This window comes from Garra rufa, chromosome 14 (assembly GCF_049309525.1).
Source record: "Garra rufa chromosome 14, GarRuf1.0, whole genome shotgun sequence".
Lineage (NCBI taxonomy): Eukaryota > Metazoa > Chordata > Actinopteri > Cypriniformes > Cyprinidae > Garra > Garra rufa.
In genome coordinates, this window is record NC_133374.1 from 34748283 (window position 1) to 34771621 (window position 23339).

A 23339-nucleotide genomic window follows, 5' to 3' on the forward strand; every position below is an offset into this window, starting at 1 on the left:
TGAGTAGTGATACATGAAAGGTGGGATGAATTCGGTACCTGGGTGGGAGCTGAAGCTGATATGTCACTTCGTTGATCTGCCTCAGGACCTCGAATGGACCAATGTAGCGGGGACTCAGCTTTTTGCAGGGTAGTCTTAGCCTGATGTCTTTCGTAGATAACCACACCTTATCTCCAGGGTGGTATAATGGGGTGGGTCTTCTACGAACATCGGCGAACTCTTTGTGGCGTCGGATGGCCCGTTGAAGATGTTGATGAGCTGAGTCCCACACTCTCTCGCTCTCTCGGAACCAGTAGTCTACAGCTGGAACGTTGGTGGGTTCCTCCGTCCAGGGAAACAGCGGGGGCTGAAAACCGAGTATGCACTGGAAGGGAGTAAGTCCGGTGGTCTCCTGACGTAGTGAGTTCTGTGCATACTCGGCCCACGGGAGGAACCTGCTCCAGCTGTGTTGGTCCGCGGAGCAGTATGACCGGAGGTAACGTCCAAGCTCTTGGATCTTCCTCTCAGTCTGGCCGTTGGTCTGTGGGTGATATCCTGATGAGAGATTGACAGAAATACCAAGTGCTTTGAAGAATGACTTCCATACATGTGAGATGAATTGTGGACCCCGGTCCGACACAATCTCCTCGGGGAGACCAAAGTGACGAAATACGTGCTGGAAGAGTAACTCGGCCGTGTTCATAGCCGTAGGTAGACCTGCCAGGGGAATACATTTGCAGGCCTTGGAGAAACGATCAACTACAACCAGCACGCAAGTATTACCTTCTGACTCTGGGAGGTCCGTCACGAAGTCTACCCCGAGGTGGGACCAGGGTCTCTGCGGGATGGGTAGTGGCATCAGCTTTCCTGTGGGTAGATGACGAGGAGTGTTAGAGGTGGCACAGACTGAGCAGCTTTGGACGTACCTGATGGTGTCCTGGGTCATACTGGACCACCAGTACCGAGCTTGGATGAGCGAGAGGGTCCGTCTGCTACCTGGGTGTCCAGAGCCCGGAGACTGGTGAACTGTGTCCAGAAGGTGCTGACGCTGGGAGCTGGGTACGTAGATTTTACCTTCTGGACATTCCGGCGGAGCAGGCTCTTGGAGAGTGGCTTCGTGGATCCAGGTGTCGATGTCCCACTGGATGGGGCTAACGATGAGTTCTGAGGGAATGATGTTGTCAGACTCGACCACTGCGTCGTGGGAGAATTGTCGGGAGAGAGCGTCAGCAGGTATGTTCTTGGATCCTGGTCGGTAGGTAATCTTGTACTGGAAACGTGTGAAGAATAATGCCCATCTGGCTTGGCGGGGGTTAAGTCGTTTAGCTTCTCGAAGGTATTGAAGGTTTTTATGATCCGTGATGATTGTGAACGGGTGGTTAGCCCCTTCCAGCCAATGACGCCACTCCTCCAAGGCGAGTTTGATGGCTAGTAGTTCGCGGTTGCCTACATCATAATTTTGCTCCGCCGGAGACAGTTTCTTAGAATAGTAGGCACAGGGATGGAGGAGAGTGGACTCACCAGCTGCTTGAGACAGCACTGCTCCGACGCCGATGGTGGATGCGTCTACCTCAACAACGAATGGGAGATCCGGGTTGGGATGGTGCAGGAGAGGAGCAGTGCTGAAAATCTTCTTAAGTTGTTGGAATGCTTCGTGGGCAGAGGAGGTCCAGACCAGATGTTTAGGTCGACCACGTAGGAGGGAGGTCAGAGGGGCAGTGATGAGACTGTAGTCCTTTATGAACCGGCGGTAGAAGTTTGAAAACCCCAGGAAGCGTTGAAGTTCCTTGACTGTACTGGGTTTGGGCCATTGTAGGATGGATTGGACCTTATCCAGGTTCATTTGCACACCCTCGGGGCTGATGTTATAACCCAGGAACTGCATCTTAGTCTGGTGGAACTCACACTTCTCCAGCTTGAGGTATAGCTTGTGTTGGCGCAAGACTTGAAGGACCTGACGGACGTGCTGGCGATGTTCGGCCTGGTTCCGGGAATAAATCAAAATATCGTCAATATAGACAACCACGAATTTGTGGAGGAATTCCCGGAACACCTCGTTCATAAACGTTTGGAAGACAGAGGGACTGATGGACAAACCGTAAGGCATAACCAGATATTCGTAGTGGCCAGCAGGTGTAATGAATGCTGTTTTCCACTCGTCTCCCGCACGAATACGAACGAGGTTGTAAGCACTCCGCAGGTCCAACTTGGAGAAGATGTGAGCCCCACGGAGTTCCTCGAGGGTGGCAGGAACGAGTGGTAGTGGATAAGGTTGTTGGGTGATGTTGGCATTGAGTTGGCGGTAATCAATGCAGGGACGGAGACCTCCATCCTTCTTACCCACGAAGAAGAAGCTTGAAGCAGCTGGTGAGGTGGATGGTCGAATGAATCCTTGTTTCAAAGCTTCCTGGATGTACTCCTCCATCGCCTGGCGCTCCGGGTTGGACAAGGGATAGATGCGTCCTTTAGGTAGTTGAGCCCCAGGTAGCAGATCGATGGAACAGTCCCATGGCCGATGAGGAGGAAGTTGGGTGGCAGCTTGCTTACTGAAGACGTCCTCGTAATCCTCATACTCCGCTGGGATCTCCACCTGGGTGTCAGTCTCAGGACTTTCAATCTTGGTTGATGCGATGGTCACAGGATCAGAAACTGGCGAGGGTAAACGTGTAAAGCAGTTCTTAAGACAATGCTTACTCCATCCGATGATGTCACAAGGATCCCAGCGGAGTTCCGGATGATGACGGTGGAGCCAAGGACGTCCCAGGATGATGTCAACGGTGGAATCCTCCAGTACCAGAAACTTGATTTGCTCGTGATGGAATAGGCCAATTTGTAGAGTAATGTATGGAGATGAGTATCGAATCCGCCCACGTCCGAGTGGTTTCCCTTGGATGGTTTTAACAGCTAGTTCCGGGTTATGGCGGTGACGTGACAATTGTAACAGATTTATGCATTCTTGGGATATGAAGTTTCCCGAAGAGCCTGAATCAAGGAGAGCAGAAACACAAAGATCTTGTTTAGCAGTACGCAGCGTCACGGGTATCAGAGTGAGATGAGCAGTTTCAATGTCTGATTGAATGGTACTCACCACCGGACGTGGGGGTTTGACAGGACAGGTACGTAGAATATGGCCGGGCTGTCCACAGTATAGACAGAGTTTTTCTCTGAGGCGGCGTTGACGTTCGGACCATGTGAGACGAGTGGAATCAAGTTGCATGGGTTCTGGTACTGGAGAGCAAGCTGCCACCGTAGCGGACTGAGGAGCGGTTTCAGTGGGCTGGCAGGCGGCTAGGCGCTGAGATACCCTCGTCGTTCGTAGTAGGAAGGTCTCCAACCCGATGTTGTCATCATAGATGGCCATAGCGGCGCGAATATCTGGGTGGAGACCATGACGATAGGCACCCAGCAGTGAAGTTTCGTTCCAGCCACTAGCCGCCGCCAGCGTCCGGAAATGGAGTGTGTATTCTTGAATGGATGAGGAACCTTGTTGCAGTCGGAAGAGCTGATCAGAAGTGGTGAGTACATCTGTGTTTGAACTGAAAACTTCAGAAAAATGACTGGTAAATTGCTCAAATGACTGAATTAACGGAGTGTTGGCTTGCCATATAGACTTCGCCCATTGTAGAGCTTTTCCAGTGAGGAGAGAAATGAGAAACGCTACCTTAGTTTCATCCGTGAGAAATTGTTGTGGTTGCATCTTGATGTATAGTTGGACTTGTAGTAGGAAACCGCTACACTCAGCCGCTTCACCGGAGTATGTGTTTGGTAAAGCCATGGGACTTCCTGAGGCAGATGGCGGCGCGGGAGATGGTTGTAGCGCCGCTTTGAAGGCTTTGATGAGTTCGGTGAGCTGATCTGGTGCAGGTGTTTCCTCGTTGTCCATTTTGTTTGAAGGTCTGATCTTCTGTCACAGCACAGAGGGAGACAGAGACGGAGGTAAGAGTATAAGGTAAAAAGGTAAGTTTATTAACAGGTAGAGAGGATATGAATATCTTATCTGGAATGTCCACTGAGCACGGAAGAAGTAATCCAATCTGGAACCAGGAGAACATGAAGTCCAACGGAAGGAAAGCCGGGGTGTGATCGGTAGATCAGACAACGAGGAATGAATCTGTCCGGGTATATGTAGGTGAGCTGATTGGATACAGGTGTGTAATCAGTAGTCAGGTGATAGTGAACGTGTGTGTGTGTCTTCAGGGGGCGTGGCTGGTGCATCTTGTAAGGGTAGAACTCTGACAATAAGTAAATCAGTGAGAGGTGAATGCTTAAATCCTGTGATCCTGTGTCTGAGTGGTGAGGTGGTGAGGAACAGGGTGATTCAGTAATCAGGTGAGAGTGTGTGTTGTGATGGAGTGACAATGGAGCATGTTGACTCCTGAGGGCAGAGGGCCTCGACATCTCAGTAGCCAACCTTTTGCCCTTGGACCAGTTATTCTAACACAGCATTGGGAATCAAGGATTTAATGAACAGTGTACATAGCTCCATCATCTAATACGAGTGGCAAGGGGGCTCGTCTATGGGACAGGGCTCTATGGAGGGAATCAGACATAGTAGGGTGATAAGGTTTCAATGGTGACAAATGGAAGGATGACAGGATTGACTTGAAAGATGATGGGGAAGGTGCCAATGTATCTGGAACTTAGCTTCTTGCAGGACACTCACAGCTTGATGTCCCTGGTTGAGAGATTCACTTTTTGCCCAGGCGGTCGGTGCATCATCGTGCACTTCTGGCAGCGCACAGCTCTTTGCAGATGGTAGTGAGCTGTGCCCCAGGCCCTCTCACTCTCCCAGAACCAATAGTTGACAGATGGAGCACCCAATGGTTACTCGGAGCATGAGAACAATGGGAGCTGAAAGCCGAGTATGTACTTGAAGGGCATGTGTCCAGTTGAAGGTTGTAGGAGGGAGTTCTGAGCATACTTGCCACAAGGAAGGAATTGGTTCCAGGAGTTCTGGTGACCATAGCAGAAGGTTCGCAGGAAATGTCCTAAAGTGGATATCAGAAAATGGATATCGGAGTTTATCAGGGCTTGTCTCAACCCTTTTAACAGTCTATTCTTCAGTGACAGGAATGGTTGGATGGACCGGAGTGGAGGTGGATGCAGAGAAAGATGTTAGGTGACTTGCTGACAGGAACGAGGGGAGGTTTTGGCATCTTGGCGTGTGTGAAGTGGATCACGTCGAACGACCGGGGCTCGATGGTGTTGACGGGTGGAGAGAGATCTCCCCTCGGTTTGGCAGATTTCAAGGGAGGTTCCACAAAGAGGAAGGTCTCATCGTCAGATAGAAAAAGCTCAATTTCAGACATGATGACAAATGGGTGTGAAGCTGTCGTGTGGACAGAGGTAAGGAATGGCTATATATACCAGCCTTCTCTTAAGCTGATTGGTTGTATTACTTGAATATGCTCCTCCTGAATTTTAAAAAGTTCCGTCTTACCAGGCTAGTGGGATATCAAAATAGGGATATATATATATTTATATACATCACACAGAAAAGATTTTCTTTGCTTGAGAAAACATGAAAATATATATATTTTTTGTTTTAAGGTAGTTTTTCAATTTTCGGTAATCAATGTACATGAAAAAGAAATATATAGTAATGTTAATAATTAGCCAGTCCACAATCTCCCTTTCTGCTTGGGTATGCAGAGCATTTGCAGCTTAAATAGACTGCACACCACTCCAATAATGACTGGTAGTTGACATGTAGTTGCAAAGTTAATTATAGTTAGTAGAATGTCTAAAGTTCAGACATCTGATGGTGTCAATGTGGTCATATCAATACATTTCGGAAAGTCTGGCAGACCCTAACTAAGCAAGCCATGAACAAACATGGTGTGATATTAATCAAGGTACTAGGTATTAATTAAGGCAGAGCTGTCGTTTAGCCAGTAGCAGATGACTGGTTTATCAGTGGCCTTTAGCACTATTAACTTGTTAAAATTGTATTTAGGTTCCTGCTGGACCTGGCATGGTGTGTTCATAAGGATCCGTGGCAACAGATAAAAAAATCCCTCAAAATTCACAAAGTAAACCAAAATAATTCCCCTGACTAGAGGAAGCATCACAAAATTCATTGGCACAATGCTCTGATTGGCTGTTATATTTGTTTGACAATGGCATAAATAAGACAAAGGTGTCAGCCATTTTATTCCAAAATGTTAAAATGTATTTTTGTTTTTTGTTTTTTGTAAAAGAATGCTATTAAACAATATAGTTCTATGAGATGTGGTGGAAATGGCACTGTGGTGAGAATTTAATGATTTTCAGGAAAAGAAAAAAACTTGCTGAACTGTTCTGAGATACATTTAATATACAACTAAAAGTGTCCTTAATTGTTTCAAATGCATAGACATGAATATGGAGTTTGTCCCCCCTTTGCAGCTACAACAGCTTACACTATTCTGGGAAGGCTTTACACAAGTTTGTCTGTGGTCATTTCTGCTCGTTCATCCAGTAGAACATTTGTGCGATCAGGTACGAATATTGGAAGAGAAGAGCTTGCAACAGTTTCTGTTTCAGTTCATCCCAAAGGTGTCAGGGCTCTGTATGGGCCAGTCAAGTCAAGTTCAAACTGTTCCCACAAAGGTAAAAGCATAGCATTGTCCAAAATATCATGGTATGCTTAACCATTTAAGCCCAAAACCTTAACAACAGTCTCATACCATTATCCCTCCTCCACCAAACTTTACATTTGGCGCAGGGCAGTCAGAAAGGTAATGTTCTCTCTAGATTGATATCATCTGAGTCTGTGTTCCCTGACACCAGAGCTGGTTACATTACTTACCAATTGTAATCTGTTGCTGATTCTAAATTATATGACAAACATTGTAGTTAGGAATGTAATTCATTACATTACCTAAAATGTGTAATGTAATCAGACTACTTTTTGATTTCTTTTAGATTACTTTTGACCTATCCCGTTTTTCATATTGATTTAAATAGGATAATCTTGTACAATACTGATATAAAAATACAAAGAGTAAGACAATATATTATCAACAACATGAAGTGCATTATATTAGGTCAAGATTTCCCAAACTGGGTTTGTGATGGAACTGTCACGATGTAGGCAGGAACACACGAACAACGACGTAGTAAAAGAATAATATTTAATAAATCCAACGGAATACAAGCAGACACAGGAACAGCAGGGTAAGACATCCATATAACATTAAAGACCGACAGAATACAGGGGAAAGCACACACCTTATATAAACAGACTGATTAAACATCCAGGTGGAGACAATGAAGGAGGAACCAAACACACACTGAACTGCGGGGGAGAATGGGAGAAACCAACATGAAAGTCCGGGGATGTGACATTACCTCCCCCTCCCGGAAGGCGTGTCCTCACGCCGACAAACAGGAAACAACAAACAGTCTTAGGAGGGGGTCTCGGCGGAGGACGGACTCCCGGGAGGAGGGCAAAAGATGGAGTCCAGAATGGTGACAGAAATGTCCAAGGAGGTGATGACGGAGGGAGGAGCCAAGGAGGTGACAGGAGGGGGCTGGAGCAGGAGGAGCCAGGTGGGACCCAGAACGCAGCCATGATGAAATGCCACCGTGGAGCCGATGGAGGGAGGAGCCATGGTGGAGGAAGGGCTGAAGACTCCATGGGGCCGACCGACGGAGGCGGAGCAGGTGGTGGGAGAGCCCGAGGCGGAGACGGAAAGCCGATGATCTTGGGCGACACCGCGGATCCGGAGGGCCAAGGCGGAACCCAAGGCTCTGGCGACCAAGGCGGAGATGGAGATCCGGAGATCCGCGGCGGAGCCGGAGCGACAGAGGGCCGAGGCTGTGCCCGCGGGAGGGAGGAGGTCCCATGAGCCGGTGGGACGGAGCGACGAGGCACAGCCGGAGGAGTATAGTCCAGAGGCGAAGGTGGGGCGACGACTGACCAGGGCGGAGCCAGAGGGGCGATGGAGCCCGGTGGAGCTGGTGGATCGACGGGCGACGGCGAAGACGAGGGAGCAGAGAGCCGGGGTGGAGCCGCAGGGTCGGAGGGCCGAGGCGGAGTCCAGGACTCTGAGGCTGGAGGCGATGGTGAGGGATCCTCCAGCCATGACACCGATGGAGACTGGCAGATCCGCGGCGAACCCACCGCACAGATGGTGGGCTGAGGGTGAGCAAGGGGACAGACAGTCGACAACGGGGATTCAGGTAGGCTGGGCGGAACCAGCGGCGATTCAGGACTAGGCAGATGAGGGAGGGTGGGTGGGAAATCCAGGCAGATAGGTATTTCCATGACACAGTCAATAACATCCCCATAATCTTGTTTCAGCTCACCCTCAGTGATAGTGCAGTGGACGGGGCTCTCTACCGCCCTCTCTTGCTCCACGAAGCACTCCACCGTCGCAGATGTAATAGTCGGCTCACGCACCTGATCGGCAGTTTTGCCCCCGTCGGCACTCCATACTGCTGTCGCTCCGGGCTCGGGCTTCCCGTTTCTGATGGGCTCATAATCCGCGGGTCGGGGTGGCTGGCTGGGCTCTGGGTCCTGAGTGGAACTGGCGAGATTCTCCTTGGAACAGGCGGGGAACAGGCTGTTTCTCGCCAGTGTCCACTCCACAAACGCGGCAAAATCGGCTCGAGGGCCGTCCTCGGACGACGGCGCTCTGCATGATGCGTTTAGACTCGCGTCATAAAACGCACAGAGCGCGTCGTCCGGGTAGCTGGTGGTGTTAGCTACTAGCTGGAACATTATTGTGTAGCCCTCGAGCGGTAATTCCCCCTGCTTCAACCGTAGGAGGAGGAGTTCTGGGCGGAGTAGGGGATCCATAACAAACACACGACGGAAACAAAAAGACTGGAAAAAACAAACGGGAAACAAAACGGAGGTGAACACGCAAAATAACTGTTTAGGTCGGTCTTTCTGTCACGATGTAGGCAGGAACACACGAACAACGACGTAGTAAAAGAATAATATTTAATAAATCCAACGGAATACAAGCAGACACAGGAACAGCAGGGTAAGACATCCATATAACATTAAAGACCGACAGAATACAGGGGAAAGCACACACCTTATATAAACAGACTGATTAAACATCCAGGTGGAGACAATGAAGGAGGAACCAAACACACACTGAACTGCGGGGGAGAATGGGAGAAACCAACATGAAAGTCCGGGGATGTGACAGGAACTGCAGGGGGTTTATAAGTTAGATGAAAAGCTAATAAATAACTAAAACACAAAAATGTTAAATTAAAGCAAATAGTTTAGAAAAAAGAATCAAAACGAAATGCTTATTTGTTTACCTGCATGTTATGTGACCGTAATCAATGTCAGATAACCATTAACATGAAAATGTGATACTTCATTATTAAAATGTGTAAAAAAAAAAATTTGCTTTGACTTTTCTCTGTAAATCTCACCTTCTCACGCGCCACGATTGGTCAATTATGTACAATGCCTGTTTGTTATTGGTCAAACTACTTTTCAAACATTACCTTTAGCCAATATATGAAAACAAGAAAATAAAGCAATATAGAAATCCTTGCCAGGACGTGTCCAGGAAAAAGGGCACATAAGGTCATCCTATGAAAGCGAAAAATGTCTAATTAGTTTGACAGATAATGTCAAAAATATTTTAAGAATTAAGTAATATTTTCTCTTAATATTTTAGCAGTAGCACAACAGAGAGTGATAGAAAAATACAAATTCAGAAAAAAAGTCTACATGGAGATACAATCGCAAACCACTCAGCATCAGACAGGAACCGGAGGGATACTTCTGTGATAAGTATTGCTAAAAGTATTTTCAGAGACATGATAGCACACATTGGATCAAAAAATGTATCCGCACTCTAGCAGTACCAAGTTACTACTATGGACTTAAAACAGACTCTGGGTATTACAATGTTGTAATTTCTGCATTTTCTCTTGTGCTAATGCACCAGTAATTCCAAAACTCATTTCTGTATCAATCCAGCACCAGTATATGGAATAATGTGATGTTGAGACCTAGCGTTGAAATGTGCATGTTTTGGCTGTTCTCCACATTAAAGTGAGTGTTAACCAGCCTCTAATGTTCGTGATTCATTGGGTCTGATCTACACACAAGAACAGGATGTTTCCCTGCTCACGGTTCTCGTCACAGTGCCCAAGACACTGGGAGCATCCCTATGACCCTACATGGGATAAGCAGTTTGGAAAATAGATGGATAGATTATTGGATCAGTCATCATTTTATCACATTCCATTTTGTTTTTGCACATAAAAAAAGTGGAACATTTAATTTAAAAATGTGACAGTGCATGTTGTTATAGCCACTGAAAACAATCCTCTGCTTTTCATAAAATCCTTCAGACAGCATGATTAGCAAGAAGAAGAGATATGAGGGGAGGGAGAGAAAGAGATGAAGGTCTCCTCCGCACAGCTGTTATATTATCAGTCTGTGTGTGTCTGTGTGTATAAGATTGTGTTTATCTTGTGTAGTAAAAGTACAGTTTGCGCTTATCGTCAGGGTCACTGTGAACTGCTGGGATCCAGCTGTTGTGTGTGTGTATGTGAAAGAGAAAGCAATTTCTGTGATAAGAAGTATCTTTGCTAAAAGTATTTTCAGAAGCAGCTCTTCACATAATAATCAAATCACCTAATCATAACAACAACCTTTTTCCTTTTTGTGTTTTTGCTCATTTCCAGAATATCTGGAGCTGACAGTTATAAACGAGCATCTTTTCCGCAGCTTCTGATTGGTCTTTAAGAATGAGGCAGCATTAAAAACAGGCCTATAATTAGAGTCCCTCTCATTCATTAGCTGTGCGTGTGTAAGAACTTTACTTTATTGTGTTCTTAGTGATTACAAGTCTTCCTACTGATGTCTCGGAGTGTCAGTATTTGTACGTAGATAGTATAATGCTTGATTCTGAATTACTTTGACTTTCTATTCTTCTGTTTCTGTTTTTTGAGAACTTTTCTTCACAGCCACCATCAGTGGTGGGAAAACAAAAGCAGAGAATTCAAAACTATTTGAAAATCCCAATTAAGAAATAATATTGAGTTTTGTTTTTAGTCTGTACCAGAAGTCAACACAGACATTGCCAAATCTGACATTTGCGGAGGACAGAAGCAGACAAGTACTGTATGAGGAACACGTATACAAACACGGTCTAATTTGGTCACAATATTACAAAGAAAGGAAGCAATAAAGAAAGAAAAAGAAAGTAAGATAATATAGGAATGTAGGAAAACGGTTCTTGAGTAGAATACACAAAAGGCAACCCAGCATACATTTGCCATTTTTACTGTTGCATTTCATTGATGTAGTTATTCATTAAAAGCATCTTTTTTGAATGCAATCTCTGGTTGCATAGGTATCACTTTTTTAGACACAGAAGTAAGTTTTTGCAGCTATTGTCACATCACACACTGTAGGATATTTAAGGCATGTTAAAAAAAAACGTTTCTGTCACAAATAATGCTCAGTAACACATCAACAGAAATGAACAATATACTGTATCAAAGTTTAATTTATGAATCACAAATGTGGTAACTCTTTATTTTGAAGTGTCCTTGTTACAGTGCAAATACACAAATAAGTATAATAAGTATTTATTAAATGAGTATTTATAAAAGCACACCACTCTTACTTGTAATACCATTTTTGCAAGGCCAAACTTATGGGTTCCATTTCTAGAAATAAAATGTGCACCTTGGAAAAAGTTTTGGATGAAGGGGTCCACCAAAGGTAAATGCAACACTGTTGATAATGTTAATGATGTTAATTCATAATGCATTTATGCATTTATATACAAAACTAAAATAAAAATACAAATGTACCATATTTACTTGTTTGATGATAACTTCTTGGAAGCTTTATTAAACGTGCAACCTCTTGAGATCATAGTGAGGTGGCAACAATGAATAGTGTTCAAATTTTTTCAAAAAGGTAACACTTTTTAACCATGTTTTAAGCATTACTAAGATTTTAATTGTTTTGTATGAAACAATTTGTGTATATGTACTAAAACTATTTTTGCTGTTGTTAGCATTCAGCATGTGTAAATATTGCAATAAAGTAGAACTATAATGAAAAGGAAAACAGGAGACCAAATCTGTTGGGAAGCAGATAGAGGTTGAGTGTCACTATGCCCTTTTCCAATCTCTCCTTTACCTCCCTCCCCATTTGAAGAGAGAAATACCAATGCTCAAGTCCTTGAAGCCTTAGAGCTGCCTGTGAGAGCACACACACCAAAAAACACCTTTCCATTTTACTCTTTCCTGAGTTTTTTGACTACTGTGAAGTAACCTAAACAAGCATGAGTCTTCATATACAATAAGTGTGCATACACGTATAATAACACACATTGCCTGTGAAGCCTGGCAATCCTAGGTTAAACTCTGACCTTCCTGGACACACACACATGTTCACTTATCTTACTAAATGGGGACATTCCATAGACTTCTATTGTTTTATATACAGCTAGTTATAAATACTACAACGTAACCTTAGCCCACACCCTATCCCTAATAGAAAACTTTCAGAATATTTACAATTTAAAAACAAACAAACAAAACAACTCCATTGACTTTATTTACTCAGATTTAGACAATAAGTTTTCACACACACACACACACACACACACACACACACACACACACACACACACACACACACACACACACACACATGTTGAAGTGAGTTCAGTGAGAAAGTGAGTTCAGTCCTCAGACGAGAAAGAACGACGGCGCGTAAGTGTCTACTTTAATACTATTTCACTAGGCGGTCGTTACTTAGAGTTGCTGCTAAAAGCACTTTGTCGTTTCTGTTTAATTACTTATTCCTAAGTATTAATTTTAAGCCGCTGTTCTCTTAAGCACTCTGTAGTTTCTATTTACTTATTGGTTAATATTAAATTTGAGCTGCTTCTAAAACGCACTCTGCAGTTTCTATTTACTTATTGGTTAATATTAAATTTGAGCTGCTTCTAAAACGCACTCTGTAGTTTCTATTCACTTATTCGTTAATATTAATTTTGAGCTGCTTCTTAAAGTACTCTGTTGTTCTATTTAATTATTCGTTTGTTTTATTTACATCTATTCACTGTTAGAAAAGGAGTGTTCTTCTGTTATTTGTCCTGCGATTGTTTTTGCTTTAAATTCTAGTTTTTATTGCAATCATTAAAATTGATAACTGAGCGTACGGCCAAGGGAAGCTTTTGTTTTTGTCATATCGTTCCCTTCTGGAGCTATTACAAGTGCGAAGCTGTTGCTTTTTGAGTTTCGATTGAGCCATTTTGCGTGCGGGCGAGACATTCGCGGCTCACTGAGCCTAGGAGGCGTGGCTAGCGAGAATACTGCTTAAATAGTTTGCTTACTTTCCATACTGCGGGAAAGTGAGTTCAGTCCTCAGACGAGAAAGAACGACGGCGCGTAAGTGTCTACTTTAATACTATTTCACTAGGCGGTCGTTACTTAGAGTTGCTGCTAAAAGCACTTTGTCGTTTCTGTTTAATTACTTATTCCTAAGTATTAATTTTAAGCCGCTGTTCTCTTAAGCACTCTGTAGTTTCTATTTACTTATTGGTTAATATTAAATTTGAGCTGCTTCTAAAACGCACTCTGCAGTTTCTATTTACTTATTGGTTAATATTAAATTTGAGCTGCTTCTAAAACGCACTCTGTAGTTTCTATTTACTTATTGGTTAATATTAAATTTGAGCTGCTTCTAAAACGCACTCTGTAGTTTCTATTCACTTATTCGTTAATATTAATTTTGAGCTGCTTCTTAAAGTACTCTGTTGTTCTATTTAATTATTCGTTTGTTTTATTTACATCTATTCACTGTTAGAAAAGGAGTGTTCTTCTGTTATTTGTCCTGCGATTGTTTTTGCTTTAAATTCTAGTTTTTATTGCAATCATTAAAATTGATAACTGAGCGTACGGCCAAGGGAAGCTTTTGTTTTTGTCATATCGTTCCCTTCTGGAGCTATTACAAGTGCGAAGCTGTTGCTTTTTGAGTTTCGATTGAGCCATTTTGCGTGCGGGCGAGACATTCGCGGCTCACTGAGCCTAGGAGGCGTGGCTAGCGAGAATACTGCTTAAATAGTTTGCTTACTTTCCATACTGCGGGAAAGTGAGTTCAGTCCTCAGACGAGAAAGAACGACGGCGCGTAAGTGTCTACTTTAATACTATTTCACTAGGCGGTCGTTACTTAGAGTTGCTGCTAAAAGCACTTTGTCGTTTCTGTTTAATTACTTATTCCTAAGTATTAATTTTAAGCCGCTGTTCTCTTAAGCACTCTGTAGTTTCTATTTACTTATTGGTTAATATTAAATTTGAGCTGCTTCTAAAACGCACTCTGCAGTTTCTATTTACTTATTGGTTAATATTAAATTTGAGCTGCTTCTAAAACGCACTCTGTAGTTTCTATTTACTTATTGGTTAATATTAAATTTGAGCTGCTTCTAAAACGCACTCTGTAGTTTCTATTCACTTATTCGTTAATATTAATTTTGAGCTGCTTCTTAAAGTACTCTGTTGTTCTATTTAATTATTCGTTTGTTTTATTTACATCTATTCACTGTTAGAAAAGGAGTGTTCTTCTGTTATTTGTCCTGCGATTGTTTTTGCTTTAAATTCTAGTTTTTATTGCAATCATTAAAATTGATAACTGAGCGTACGGCCAAGGGAAGCTTTTGTTTTTGTCATATCGTTCCCTTCTGGAGCTATTACAAGTGCGAAGCTGTTGCTTTTTGAGTTTCGATTGAGCCATTTTGCGTGCGGGCGAGACATTCGCGGCTCACTGAGCCTAGGAGGCGTGGCTAGCGAGAATACTGCTTAAATAGTTTGCTTACTTTCCATACTGCGGGAAAGTGAGTTCAGTCCTCAGACGAGAAAGAACGACGGCGCGTAAGTGTCTACTTTAATACTATTTCACTAGGCGGTCGTTACTTAGAGTTGCTGCTAAAAGCACTTTGTCGTTTCTGTTTAATTACTTATTCCTAAGTATTAATTTTAAGCCGCTGTTCTCTTAAGCACTCTGTAGTTTCTATTTACTTATTGGTTAATATTAAATTTGAGCTGCTTCTAAAACGCACTCTGCAGTTTCTATTTACTTATTGGTTAATATTAAATTTGAGCTGCTTCTAAAACGCACTCTGTAGTTTCTATTTACTTATTGGTTAATATTAAATTTGAGCTGCTTCTAAAACGCACTCTGTAGTTTCTATTCACTTATTCGTTAATATTAATTTTGAGCTGCTTCTTAAAGTACTCTGTTGTTCTATTTAATTATTCGTTTGTTTTATTTACATCTATTCACTGTTAGAAAAGGAGTGTTCTTCTGTTATTTGTCCTGCGATTGTTTTTGCTTTAAATTCTAGTTTTTATTGCAATCATTAAAATTGATAACTGAGCGTACGGCCAAGGGAAGCTTTTGTTTTTGTCATATCGTTCCCTTCTGGAGCTATTACAAGTGCGAAGCTGTTGCTTTTTGAGTTTCGATTGAGCCATTTTGCGTGCGGGCGAGACATTCGCGGCTCACTGAGCCTAGGAGGCGTCCCTAGCTTTTATCATTGAAGCACTGTTTGGTTGTCTATTTAACTGCGTCAGAACAGCTGACGCTGAAGCGTCAGCGGAAGCGTTCAGCCTCCTTGCGTGAAGACCGACGAGAGTAAAGACTGCGACTTTTCCTGCGCGACTTCTCCGAGCAACGACACCGACAACGCACTTAAGTACTCCTCTCCTTTATTTCACTCTTCTTTCTGTCCTCCTCTATCATGTGTTTCCAACTCATTCCGGTGGTCTCTTCACACCGCACTAATATCACACGCACACGTCGACGCAATATTTCTAACCTGCGTCCTATCGACACTTCTTCCACTGAACCTTTCTCTTTCACGGTTGGACTCTGGAACTGTCAATCAGCTGTCAACAAATCTGACTTCATTTCAGCATTTTCTGTGCAATCTGGTTTGAGCATTCTAGGCTTGACTGAGACCTGGATTCGTCCAGAAGACTCTGCAACCCCAGCTGCTCTTTCTAATAACTTTTCCTTCTCTCACACCCCTCGTCAGACTGGAAGGGGTGGGGGGACGGGACTTCTTATTTCTAACAACTGGAAATACTCAACCCATTCTCCTCTATGCAATTATAGTTCATTTGAATCTCATACAATCACTGTAACATCTCCTATCGAACTCCACATTGTGGTAATCTACCGCCCTCCTACTCAACTTGGCATCTTCTTAGAAGAGCTGGATGGGCTGCTGTCCTCGTTTCCAGAGGATGGCAGCCCACTTCTAGTCTTTGGGGACCTCAACATTCACCTTGACAAACCCTATGCTGCTGACTTCAATTCACTTCTAGCTTCATTTGATCTACAACGTGTTATCACTACATGCACTCATAAATCTGGCAACCAACTTGATCTCATTTACATGCGAAATTGTATTTCAGACAATATTGTGGTCAAACCCCTACACATCTCTGACCACTTCTTCATTACATTTGACCTACATCTTGCTACTTGTGCACTCCCAACCCCTCTACCTGTTACTTTTAGAAGAAACCTACGCTCTCTCTCACACTCCCATCTTTCTTCTTTAGTATCCTCCTCCCTTCCCTCTCCTACTCACTTCTCATCCCTGGACACTAATGCAGCAACTGACACCTTATGCTCCACTATTACCTCCTGTCTAGATGCTATATGCCCTCTCTCCTCCAGGCCAGCACGATCTGCTCCGACAACCCCTTGGTTATCCGATGTTCTTCGTGAGCATCGTTCCAAACTTAGGGCAGCTGAGAGAAAATGGCACAAATCTAAGGATCCATCCGACCTCAGTATGTATCGGTCTATGCTCTCATCTTTCGCTACCCAAGTACATACAGCCAAATCTTCATACTTCCACAACAGGATCAACAATTCCCCGGACGCACGCAACCTTTTCAAAACATTTAATACACTGCTTTGTCCCCCTCCACCACCTCCCACAACTTCTATAACAGCTGATGATTTCGCCACATTTTTTACAGACAAAACTACATCGATCAATAATAAGTTCTCAGCTCCACACATACAGGAACTAAAATTGACCACAATCACGGCTGGAACCCCCCACTTCTCCTTCTGTCCTTGCTCGGAGGCAGAAGTAACCAAACTTTTCCTCTCCAGCCATCCGACGACATGTCCTTTAGATCCTATCCCCTCACACCTTCTCCAAGCAATCTCCCCTACAATCCTACCGGCGCTCACACACATCATCAACACATCTCTTCTCACAGGCACTTTTCCCACTACATTTAAGCAGGCCCGGGTAACCCCACTGCTCAAAAAACCTACACTTAACTCCTCACTCATAGACAACTACAGACCTGTCTCCCTCCTTCCATTCATAGCAAAAACACTGGAACGGGCTGTTTTCAACCAGCTATCCTTATTCCTCTCACAGAACAATCTACTGGACTCTAACCAATCAGGGTTCAGAAGCGGCCATTCAACTGAGACTGCGCTACTGTCTGTCACTGAAGCCTTGCGGACGGCAAAAGCTGAGTCCAAATCATCGGTACTCATCTTGCTGGACCTATCTGCAGCTTTTGACACTGTGAATCACCAGATCCTCCTGTCCACCCTCTCAATGCTGGGTATTACAGGGACTTCACTTCGCTGGTTCAAATCCTACCTCTCTGGTAGGTCTTTCAGAGTGGCCTGGGGAGGCGAGGTATCCAAAACTCATCAACTGGTCACTGGGGTTCCTCAGGGTTCAGTTCTTGGACCTCTCCTCTTCTCCATATACACTACATCTCTGGGCCCCATCATACAGGCACATGGCTTCTCCTACCATTGCTATGCTGATGACACACAGCTCTATCTTTCTTTCAAACCAGACGATCCATCGGTAGCTGCACGGATCTCAGGTTGCCTAGCGGATATCTCTGCATGGATGAAGGAACACCATCTACAGCTCAATCTAGCAAAGACGGAACTCCTTATCTTTCCTGCCACTCCATCTCTACAGCATGACTTCTCCATCCAGTTAGGTTCATCAACAATTACCCCATCAACTTCAGCCAGAAATCTGGGTGTTATCTTTGACAACCAACTGACTTTTAAAGACCACATAGCTAAGACCGCTCGATCTTGCAGGTTTGCATTGTACAACATCAGAAAGATCAGGCCCTTCCTAACAGAGCATGCTACACAACTCCTCGTCCAGGCCCTGGTCATTTCCAGGCTGGACTACTGCAATGCTCTTTTAGCTGGTCTTCCAGCATGTACAATCAAGCCTCTACAAATGATTCAGAATGCAGCAGCACGACTGGTCTTCAACGAGCCCAAAAAGGCCCATGTTACACCTCTCTTCATATCCCTGCACTGGCTACCGGTTACAGCACGCATCAAATTCAAGACACTGATGCTGGCCTATAGGACAGCCACCGGATCATCACCTGCCTACCTCCATTCACTACTACACATCTACACTCCTTCCAGAAGACTGAGATCCTCTAGTGAAAGACGCCTCATTGTACCACCACAGAGAGGTATTAAATCACTGTCCAGAACATTCTCGTTCAACGTTCCTGCCTGGTGGAATGATCTTCCCACCCCTATCCGGAATGCAGACTCCTTAACAGCTTTCAAACGACTGCTGAAAACCCATCTTTTTCGACACTATCTGACTCAATAAAAAAAAAAAAAAAAAAAAAAAAAAAATATCCTCCCTTCTAGCCTGTTTTTCCTCTCTTTCTTGATCTTCTCCTTCTAGCCTGCACTCTTCTAACAACGCCTGATATATGGTATTTTTGAACACTTCCTATGTTGATCTGCCTCCTTAGGATGAATCACTTGTTGTATTCCCAATTGTAAGTCGCTTTGGATAAAAGCGTCGGCTAAATGAATAAATGTAAATGTAAATGTAATGTTGGGTTTACATGTTTTATGGGGACATTCCATAGGCGTAATGGTTTTTATACTGTACAAACCGTACTTTCTATCACCCTACACCTACCCTACACCTAAACCTAGCCCTCACAGGAGATTGTGCATACTTTTACTTCATCAAAAAAACTCATTGTGCATGATTTATAAGCCTGTTTCCTCATGGGGACCTGAGAAATGTCCCCACAAGGTCAAAATCTACTGATATTCCTATCCTTGTGGGGACATTTGGTCCCCACAACGTGATGAATACCAGGTACACACACACACACACACACACACACACACACACACACACACACACACACATATGCATGATTACTTAGCTATGTGAGCTAGCCTTTTTATGCACAGCTAATTATAAATGCTACAGTCTTTTTTTCCATTTGCTTATAGTTTCATATATTTCATAGACAATTTCACAGCCCGCTTTGAGAATATTAAAATGATTTTTATTATTATTATTACTATTTTTTAAATGCAATTAATTTTCTTTTAGTGGATTATTTGAGGTCAAGGTTTGTAGTCACATTAAAATAAAATGGCCGTCGTTATTAAAAAAAAGTCATATATTTTGCTTTAAATAGAATTATATCATCAGGTTTTAGTGGGGGTTAGGTTTAGGTCAAGGTTAAGGAAAACCTAATCTAATGTTCTCTGTATGAAAACCACAATGTGTATGAGAAGTTTGTATGTGCAATTAACATCTGACTGGAGTAATTTTCTTACTTATGTTTGTTTCACTATGTTAGTGAGGACACCTCATAGACTTCCATTGTTTTTCTATCAAGTTAATAATATTTTCAGTAGCCTAACCTGACCCCTTAACTAAACATAACCCTCATAGAAATCCATGTAAAACACCAGCTTAAATACAAACATGATTTGGATTGTTTATAAGCCTTTTAACTAGTGAGGTTTGACTTTCTAGTCAGTGTTCAACAGGCTTCAGCATAGTCAGACCTGTACACACACACACACACACACACACACACACACACACACACATGTTGGGTTTACATGTTTTATGGGGACATTCCATAGGCGTAATGGTTTTTATACTGTACAAACCGTATTTTCTATCGCCCTACACCTACCCTACACCTAAACCTAGCCCTCACAGGAGATTGTGCATACTTTTACTTCATCAAAAAAACTCATAGTGCATGATTTATAAGCCTGTTTCCTCATGGGGACCTGAGAAATGTCCCCACAAGGTCAAAATTTACTGGTATTCCTATCCTTGTGGGGACATTTGGTCCCCACAACGTGATGAATACCAGGTACACACACACACACACACACACACACACACACACACACACACACACACACACACACATCCCCTGATTTAACCTTGGCCACCAATAGTAGTAATGAAAAGAGAGACAGTATCATGGCTCAGCCATTAGACTAACATGGCATCAGATTATTCTAAATAGTGAGATCACTAAATATGTCTGTTAGTGGTGATCACCATCTGTCTGATGTGAACAGCTATGAGCACCTTTAGACTGACAGACAGATCTTCTAAAAATTCAGGATCCCACAGCCTGTTCTTTGGGTCTGCTCAAATTGATATGCATAGAGACTTATAATAAATGAACAAACAAATGAACATTTTTCAATCACCTAATATTTGCTTTTTATAGCACATTATGACCAACGATAACTCACATAACAGAGCACAGCAGTTTAGCAAAATTCACATGCAGCATATACAAAATATGAAAAGAGGTTTATTAACATCATTGCTTTGACATATAGCATACATACCTGTTTTTAAGGTTTTCTGAGTTTATGCATAAAACCTTAGCTGATAGCCTAATATATCTTGCTCAATCCCGATGTCATCTGACTTTGACTTTGGGGTGTGCAAAGGAAATTATCTTTTTAATCATTAAGTTGTTAAACATTCAAAAAGCGAAAAACTGAAATTGGAAAATTACATATTTTACCATGTTACTGTAAATATAAATAAATAAATAAGTATAATAATAATATTTATAAAAAATAACTTTATGTCTGTGTAGGTACACTGTAAAAAATAAATGTATTTTTACAGAGAAAAAACAGTAGAATTTTACAGTCAAATCACAGTTTGATCAGAACTGTGAATTTCCATAAAAATGCATACATTGACACCAAATGTACATTTTACTTGTTGTTTAACTGATTATGTGTGTTACTGAAAAAAAATGGCATTTTCCTTTAATTAAAAGTAATTGTTATATATTAGTAACCTTACATGTCCTTAAAAAAACGTTCATATATCATATTTTTTCAGAGTTGGGAAAAATGTATTTTTACAAATTAAAAACAGTAGAATTTTACAGTCAAATCACATTTGGATCAGAACTGTAAATTTCCATAAAAATGCATACATTGACACCAAATGTAGCCTACATGTTGTCAGCTATTTAACTGGTTTTAATATGTGTTACTGGAAAGCGTAATTTGCGGCGGCACGGGTGAGACGTCCGCACCACTTTTGCCAAAGGAGCCACTTTGTCCCCACCACTTTTTCAAACACCTCGCTGCACGGATGTACCCAGTAACGATTTTAGGTAGCTGAGAATTCATATAATTCGTTTCTTAAAGAGGTGATCAGGCGCTGGAATGTGTTGTTTCTGAAAACATACTGACTGCTCGTTGCCGCCGTTATCAGTGGCTGAAGGCAACAGTCAGTGTTCCCTTGTGGCTCGTGCGCAGTCTTCACAGTTCACGCAAACGAGCGCTTTAATCAGTCACTTAACACTATTGCAGAGACCCTGATTTTGTTGTGGTGAAATGACAACATAAATGCACACAAACATGTTTGTATTCTTGATATACAATCATGGATCAACATCTTTGGTTTTTAATGATGATTATTTAATGAAAAAAAAAACATAATCGACCTTGGACTCGAACTTTCAAGCACCTGGCAGCATCTACAGTACAAAGACTCAGCCACCAGCCCATCGGAAAGCTAGTCACACACATGATAAAAATTAGATCTGTGGCATCGGAACCATTGTACGTGGGTGGGACAAGACCCACCCACTTTTAAAGACCAATGATATTGGACCCACCCACTTTTACCGTCTCTAATTCAACAAATATGTCTGTGCACTTTTCAGAGCGCCATCAAACTCAGTCAAATCCATTGTATGAGGAATGCTTTAATAAATTAAATTTCATTTAGCCTTAAATTACATGCTGCTGTTTCCTAAAAATTATTCCACTTGGCTTATTCAGAGTCCATACAGTGGCGTAGCGCACTAGTCGCTCAAGTCTGCTGCACTCCTGAGACAGTAAACAAAGCAGCTTAACTTCTGCTCAGATACACCTAACCCTACCTAATACTTTATTTCAACTTTTCGATTATTTCATTCATTTTTATTGAAAACAAATGCCTTTCCGATGTGATATGATAAGTGAAAAGGAAGACGATTTCGAAAACGATTTCACCAAAAGGCGGACGCGAACTCGGGTCTCCCGCGTCAAAAACAATTTGTTACGCATCTTACCACTTACGCCACTGAAAATGCTTTTAAATTGTTGTCTTTTGTAATATTTGTAAAGATGGCCTATTTGCATTGTGTAAAAAGACAAATTAAATAAAAGGCACCAGACTACAGAAAATGGCATATACCACAGTATATTGTTTTCTGGGGAAGGACCCACCCACATTTATTTTGCTTCTGACGCCCAAGGATCTGTCAATAAAATAAAATAAATATATAATTGAAACAATGGGCGTCGGAAGCAAAATAAATGTGGGTGGGTCCTCCCCCAGAAAAAAAAATACTGTAGTATAGTGCATTTTCTGTAGTCTGGTGCCTTTTAGTTAATGTCTTTTTACACAGTGCAAATAGGCCGTATTTACAAATACTACAAATGACGACAGTACTGAACATTCTCAGTGGCGTAAGTGATAATACGAGTAACTAAAGATTCTGACGCGAGAGACCCGAGTTCGTGTCCGTGAAGTCGTTTTCGAAATTGTCTCCCTTTTTACTTCTCATATCACATCGGAAAGGCATTTGTTTTCAGTAAAAATTAATGAAATAATCGAAAAGTTGAAATAAAGTATCGGGTAGGGTTAGGTGTATCTGAGCAGAAGGTAGGCCCTACTCTGCTTGGTTTACTTTGCTGTGTCTCGGGAGTGCAGCAGACGCGAGAGAAAACCCGGAATGAGTTTAATTTATATGGACTCCGAATGAGCCGAGTGGAATGGATTTGAGGAAACGGCAGCGTGTAATTTAAGGCTGTAGCTAAATGGAGTTTAATTTATTATGGCATTCATCATACAATCTGACGGCACTCTGAAAAGTTACATATTTGCTGAATTAGAGATTGTAAAAGTGGGTGGGTCCTGTCCCACCCACGTAAATTCCGACGCCCATGATTGAAACCGATTTCTGTAGCTACATGTTATTTTTTTCTGCAATCGTTATTGCACAAATTTTATAAAACACCTTCTTGGCA